Below are 8,193 nucleotides of genomic sequence, written 5' to 3' on the forward strand. Positions count from 1 at the left end.
TTTAGACACAGGGGAAAAAAGCTGTGTAGCAGTAAACAATATGGTCTTGTTTCCCCTCCTTTCTGTCATCAATTTGAACAGTTCCTTACCTTTCTCTGAGGTGTAATTGGTGCACTTCAGCAGAAATCTGTGTCAAGTTCAAGTTTTTCTCCCAACATCAATACTACTATTTCAGGTCTACCTAGGATTTCTCGTCCTCACCCTAATTCTTCAACAACATTATCATAAGAGGGAGAAAGTAGAACTTAGTGAAGAAATCAATTTTAAGGACAGCAAATTGTGTATATAATTGGATGGTAGTTGCCCGTCGGCAGCTGAGTGAAAATTTACAGGCTTGAGTATAATACCTTTACTTAATTTATGTCTGCTTTTCTTTTGAAAACATTCCTTTATCCCACCAGTCCTAGGGTAAGTCTGTATGGTTTGAGAATTCCAGACTTCTTCTAAGTTGGATAATGATTTATATTTAGAAAACTTTTTTTATTATGGCTTATTTTTTAAATTTTAATACATTTTAGGATTGTAATTTTCATCTGTGTGATATCTTGGAGGTCACTTTATCCAGCTCTTCATTTAACATAATGCTGAATTTCAGAGAGCTTGAGGAACTTGCCTAGTTTCCAAGGCCTCTTAAGTGAGCAGAGTGTGGACCAGAGAACTTAGGTCTCTTAACATTCTCTGTGCTATACCACCTCATTTTCTTTTGTCAGAAATGAAACTCATTCAGTTTTGTGTATAGCACTTAGGGATTTTATATGGAGGCATATTGTTTTAAGAATATTTAGGTAAATTGCTTTAAGCCAAAATTTTGTCTATTTATAATTCAATTATTTGTTGTTGATTTAAGAGGTACTGATTTATCTCATTCTGGATAGTTACTATTTTGAGAATTATTTCAGCTTCCCCAGATGCTTATTTTTTCTCTGCACTTCTAATTAGTAAATATACTTCTTACTCTTGGATTAAAGACATATATATAGATAGATAGATAGATAGATAGATAGATAGATAGATAGTTAGATAGATGATGCATATTGTATTATAAATGTTTACGTATTAGTCTTGCTCTGTGAACCACTTAAGACTAAGGATTTTTGTCTTGTTAACATTTTATATCCCTCATAGCAGTGTCAGTGTCCCTCATAGCAGTGTGTGGTGCATAGGAGGCCCTACTGGTTGCTTGTCATAATTGATAATAGAGTTAGGCATATTTGAATTTCTTTACTCCCATATGTAGGATTCTTTTCCTTTCTTCTCCTCCCTGCTACAATTTCTCCACTACCTCAGTGAATTTTTAAATTTATTTTTACTGTAGCTCTCACTTTTTCTTTTAGCCAAATTAAATCCCATTAACAATATAGTACTTAGAGAAAGTAAAAACATATTCCCTTTAATCCTTGTACAGGATGCAATTTAACAAAATAATGTATTTTTAATAAGAGATTTCAAAAAAATTCCAATTAAAATTAGCAAATGTTCAAGGTACACTTAAATTTCATTTCATTGAGTGACTAGTACAATAGGTTATTGGAATGATTAGGCCACTTCTGCCAGCTCTATAAAGCAACTGTTACTTAGGTGACATGTTTCCCTGACTTTGTTTTTTTGGTCCTTACCCAGACACTTATCAACTTTCCAGTTTTCTATGGATATGAAGATTTACTCCTAGTCATCACTGGGACCCCATGAAGTCAGCCAGAAAGCCTATGTCCAACTTATGTACCTTTGCAAACTTGTCTGGATTTTGAATGTATGTGCAAAATAGATTGTACTTAGGTATTCATTAAACATCTACTGAGTATCTACTGTCTTTCAGGCATTGTGCTAGGCATCTGAGAAACAAGGATGGTCCCTACAGTTTAATGTGAAGAGAGATTTTAATTGTATTCCACAAGTATATTGGTTATAACTATATTTTGATGTTTTTTCCTAAATAAATTTTATATTAACTAAATAGATACTGTTAGGTGGAAAAATGTGTGTTTAAGAAGGATATGGCTGTATTTTATTAAAATAGAAAAATATAAAGAAAAATTTTCCATTTAATACTGTATTCTGGGGATTTCTATTCTATATATAATTCATTAATTTTAGACCATAAAATTAGTCTATGTGGCTATCATTGCTAGTATTTTATTGATATATACTTTTATTTGAAGATTATCAACATTGTTCATTGAAGTATCTCATTAAATTATCCCCCCCAAAAAACCAAACCCAAACTCTCCAAACTTAAAGTTTTGTTTTTTTTTTTCTCAAAAGTAACTTTTCTTTTTATATATTATATAACAGGTTATCTTTCATGGTTCTTTGGAAGACATGGAACATTATCGTTTTGATCATTTAGTTAATTTCTATAGTTTAAGTTAACAGTATAATTTAATTATCATGGAATAATTACAGTATATACTACTTAGGAGTTTTGGAATTTTCAATGTACACTAGATAAACTCCTCCAAGATCCACATTAGGAACTTTCCAGTTCTAGCTCTAAATTGGTTAGTTGCAATTTTTAATCTTGCTTATGTGATACAATTTCAGTAAAATGATTTGGAAGTTTCTTAGGTATGGATGTTTCAAAACCAAAGGATACTATCTTGTTTCCTATCATGGCCTTCATATATAATTTAAAAATATTAGAAATTTCCTGGATTTTCTTTGTCCCCCTTAAATTGTACTTTTTAGAATAATATTGATTCACAATTTGAAAGGAAGGACTCTTGCTGGTACAGTATCTTGTGAAGGTAAATAGACTTCTGAAGGTCAATTCTGATCTCTTTCAAATTCATTCTTAACTTTTTATTCTAGTAATAATTATAGTTACCATTTATTATAAGTGCTTAACACTGTGATAAATATATCTATTTACTGGTCCTGTGAACTTTGAACATTGTTCCCATGTTACAAATGGGGAAACCTATTAGTGACAAAACATCATTTTACATATAGCAGCAAAATAATCATAGTAAATTCATAACACTTTTTAAATTTAAAACATGGTCACTATAGCTTTTATCAGTCAGTAAGTAGTCGTAAACATTAGTAAAATCATGGCCGCAGTAGCTTATTAGTAGAGTGTTGGAAAATTTCTAAAAGCTTATAAGGACAGAAAAACAACAAACCCAGTTCTTTATAAGGAACATAGATGCAGACCAGTGTGCAACTTGAAATAAAATACACTTGACCCTTTAACAACACAGGTTTGAACTGCAGGTCCACTTATATGCAGAATTCTTACAGTACTGTAAGTATACTTTTTCTTCTTTAGGATTTTCTTAACACTTTTTTTCCTCTAGCTTATTGTAAGAATATAATATTTAATACACGTAACATACAAAATGCATGTAAATTGACTAAATTATCAGTAAGGCTTCTAGCCAACAGTAGGCTTTTAGTAATGAAGTTTTAGGGGAGTCAGAAGTTATATGGGATTTTCAACTGCCCAGAGGTCAGCACTCTCATTGTTCAAGGGTCAGCTGTATACATAAAGTCAGTCTTCTCTCTGTATGGCATAAATTACATTCAGGCTTTCTACATATTGAACTTCCTTTCTCTTGCATGGATTACATTTAGCGTTTTGTTAGGTGAAGTTTGAAGGTTCTAACAATTTGTAACCCAATGAATATTTACTGTAAACATTTTAATGTAAATGTTTTAATGGAAAACCTTTACACAGAGGGGACATATATTGCCTAGTGGTTGGGTATGTATATATACATATCTTCTAGACCCTGTATCTTACAAAATTTTCATAATTACTACATTATATATATAGAATTAGGTTTAGTGTACTCTTTTTAGTACTACTTAAAGTCAGAAATATTTTTAGTATGAGAATGGACAACATGTTGGATTCTCTAGATACCTAAATTATTATATAGTTAAAGAGTCTCATGCTCTACTGACTGAGCTAGCCAGGCGCTGATTTATTTTATAGTTATTCTTTAAAGCAGCTACTGAATTAAAATACATTTTGACCCAACTAACAAGATTTGCTTTTACATTCTTTGCTTCTAGGAGAAAAGAGTAATTTTTTAAAATTCTATGTTGTTAAGTAATTTTCATATGCATCCTAAGTAAATACACATTCATCCTATATGCATAAAATGACTACATTATTCTATAAATAATATGTCGATGCATTATGACCTGTAGAATTCAGATATATTTTTAAATGTAAAGAACTATGTAATCTATTATATTTCAGAGAGAAAACTTTATAGCAAATTGGTTTTATTGCTTTAACGAATAATCTCAGTAGTTGGTGGGATAGAATAAGTCTATGGTCTCAAACAACTTCCTTAGATAACCTGAAGGTAATTCCTAAAAGGCAAAGGCAATACCTAAAGATAAAGGTTAAAAGTAAAGATTCTAACTCATCATTGTTTCTGTTTGAAGTATTTCTGTAATATCATGTAAGATTTCAGAAGTTGGAATGACTCAGTATAATTTTTCAGAGACCCAAGGTGAGAACTAGGCTTAACATATATTAAGGTATATCTTCTAATGTAGCTGTACATGATGGAAAAGAAAATCACTAATGATATCATACCTGGTGAAAAGCATATACTTCATTCATAGTTGTATGTGACTAATTCTAATTTGATTTCTGTTTCAGTTGACCTATATAACCTTTTCTTAGAGAACTTGTAATTAAAATCTGTGTTATTGAGTAATTTATTAGAACATATTGTTTTAAAGGACAAAAATGAGTTCTATAAATCAGTCACCCACCTTACAATGGTGAAAATTTTTTCACATCCATGCTTCACTGAGTTCTTTGCCAACCAACCAAGATTCAGGAAATTAGAGGAAAAATTTCTGTATGGTGCTAGTGTTAAAATTTACATTATTGTGCTCCCTTTTTTTAAATTTCAAGTCTATATCTTGAACGTTGGAAGTAAACCTAAAATTAAAATGTCTCTTAAGGTTGATTGAATACTAAATTATATTAAGATTCATCCTTGTATCCAAAGCTATTGTTTTCTATATACCTTGAGTCCAGAAATGTCTACTGATTTGTTGGGCAATGATTAACTTAATCAATACATACATTCTTAATATTACTACTATCTAAAAATAATAATCTTGGCTGTATACATACAGTCACTAATGTTGGGGGAGGCAAGTATTCCACATTCAACAAAAGAAAAATACTGATTTTTAAAAAGCTTCTTTACTTGGGATATGCAGATATAAAAAAACAGCTTTTATATAAGATCAAAAGGATTTTTACTTATTTGGAAAGTTAAATGTAAAGTTTATCGTTAACAAATATTAAACTGATATTTAGAAAGTCAAATACATGTTCCAGTAATGACAGAAATGTAGAGGCTATTTTTTAGCATTATTCCAAAATCATTTTCCTTCTCCCACATTTGTCACACAGGAGTTTGTGCTGAAGGATTTCTTGGCCATTTTAGAGACTGTAATCTAGTTAAAAGGTTTGTTTATACTTCCCATCTCTGTTCTGCTGATGGTATTAGAATGCAAGCCAGAGCCAGACATCTAACTGTTTATAACATTCAAACTTCAATTAAAGCTGCAGTGTTCAGTTCACTATATATCAGAAAGCTTTATACCAGCTACAAATATCAGCAGTAATGATGGCAATGATTTTGTGTAGCCATAGGCTTTCCTAAATCATGCCATTCCTTATGAATACTTTTTTCATTTAGGCAGTATTAACATTAATTCTTTCATAGAAGTCTAAAAATGAAGCTTATTTTCTACCAGAAGTAGTATAGCATTTCCTTCAGCAGTTTCTTTTGATAATAAAACCTAATAGCTTATATTATTATATATCTTATTTAAATGGCCCAGTTTAGGTTTTTTTTGATTAGTAAATTCTATAGTAGATTTGTTTGTTAGCTAATTGATTCAACTCCAGTTTCCAGTTTGAAGAGCATAGCAATATGTTGCCTGTTAGAAAACAAAAGTAACAATCACATTACTCCAGTGTTATATGTATGGGAGGAGACTAGACCTACATAATACAGATTTTAATTTAATCTTATGTTGCTTTTCTGGTCTTCTGTTCCTGCTGTTTGTGGTTTCTATGTTCTAAGTATGTTGGTAAACTATTTTAAAAGTTGTTTTCTTTTTGTAGCTGTTAAGAATTCTTTAAAAACATTTCTTCAGCAGCTTTGCTGTTTTTGTGCCATCTACCTCATTGATTTAGAAAATGAGTTATATGTGTATGTGTTTAATTTTTCTAATGAGTAGGCAAATTTGCTATATGATATTGCTTTCTCTTTTTATAAAACTAAATTTTACTTTTTACTAATTTTGGACCTTGATTACTAAATGTGTACATTCTTTACATACATATACTTTTTATTAAAATACAAGTTTATAGGAGGTTTAAACATTTAAGGAAAGATGAAAAATCATATTAAATTTAATGATTACTTGCTGAAATACTTTTAATTAAAATGTATTATAATGGAAAAATCTACACTACTCATTTTCCTGGACACTGAAAGAAATGATTCATTATTTTGAAATTTTATAAGAAAGAGAATTCTACCTATGGTCTCTGAGAATAAGAACTAATCACGACCATGCAAAATTTGGATTTGTAAGTTAGAAAACATGGAGAGATCTCTAAGATAAGCTAAACTGAAAACATGTCACAAAAAATATGTACACTATGATCCCATTTATGTAAAAAAATGCAACAGAATAATATGTATGTACTATATAAGAATATATACTTATGTACATATAATACATATGTTATACCATGTGCACATATATTTATAAAATAAAAAGTTGTATAAGATATATGCCTTATGTTTATGTAAATACATTAAGAAAAAGTCTGGAAAATATGTAGCAAATTATATCCTTGGTTTATAGAAAGTGTGTAAGTGGGATGCTGGAAGATTAAGAACTCTTATGGTTTTTATGCTTTAGCGTTACTTGGATCTATTTTTAACAATAAGTTTATATTCATGTAGTAATTTTATCATGGAAAAATATACTTATGTATTAAAGGAATGAGAAAACAAATGATCCAGGAAAATTGCCGTCATATCCCCTAATTGTCACATGAATATATCCCTTGAATACCTTGAAGAAAATTGAGTATTGGCTAATGATCATCATAGCTTGATACAGAATAAAGTCTGTTAGACTGATCTAATCTTATCTAACAGGGTGAAAACATAGTCAATTGAGGGAGGAACAATGGATATAATCTATCCTGACTTTGAAATACTTTGCTTCTTATTGCAAAATGCATTTGTCACTTACCTGGGAAAATATTGACTAGGGAACTGGTGGTGAAGAATGTCAGTCATAAAGTGGTGACAATAAGTCAGTTTTAGTCTGAGATAAGATATATGTTGGACCTAAGATAGACTTTTATTATTTTAATCAGTGTTCCAGATTATATGCTCATTCAAAATACAGATGGCATAGTCACTTAAATTTTTATAATTTTTCTGTATTCAGGTAGTGGTTTGAATAGAAGACAAAGATAAAGCAAGTTATTAAGATTAAGTCTTTTTAAAATTGTCTGAAACATGTATTTGAAAAACACTTCAGGAGCTTTTGTAAAATAACATCAAACTGAGTATGAAAATATGCAGAGTAAAGAAGCAATTAGAATTCTGTAGAGTTAATCACGGTGGGCTTCTTGGGAGGACATGAGTTAATCAGAGTTTAGGTAGAGGAGAAATCATAGGTTGGCTCAGGAGAGAGTAAATCAAATTAAGACAAGCTTCCAATGCAATGAGAGGATGGGGGAGCTTATTTTTAATAGTTTGAAGCTACAATTAAAATTCAAAATAACCTGGTAAATGAAGAAAGGGGTTAGAAATAATATACCTTGCATTTGTATTTTTAACGCTTTATTTCAAAGACTGCAGGTCAGAAAAGAAATAGGGAAAAAATAACTTGCATAAAACATAAGGAAGTGAATAGTTCTTTGCAATTATAACTGGAAAATTGTCAAGAGTCTAAAGCAAGTATATTCTGAATGAGTTGGAAATGAAACACTATGTAGTTAAAACAGGAAAATTTTATCCAAGGATACTAACTGAGATTCTTTTTCCTTTTATAATTAAAATTAATACCCAAGTTGGTCCCTAGGATCAATAGGAAATAGTATACAATTAAAACTATAAATCTTATATAGAAATTCTAAAAATAACAAAGGAATAGCTTATGTTTTCTCCATTTACTTAT

The sequence above is a fragment of the Zalophus californianus genome, chromosome 3, assembly GCF_009762305.2.
Source record: "Zalophus californianus isolate mZalCal1 chromosome 3, mZalCal1.pri.v2, whole genome shotgun sequence".
Taxonomy (NCBI): Eukaryota; Metazoa; Chordata; class Mammalia; order Carnivora; family Otariidae; genus Zalophus; species Zalophus californianus.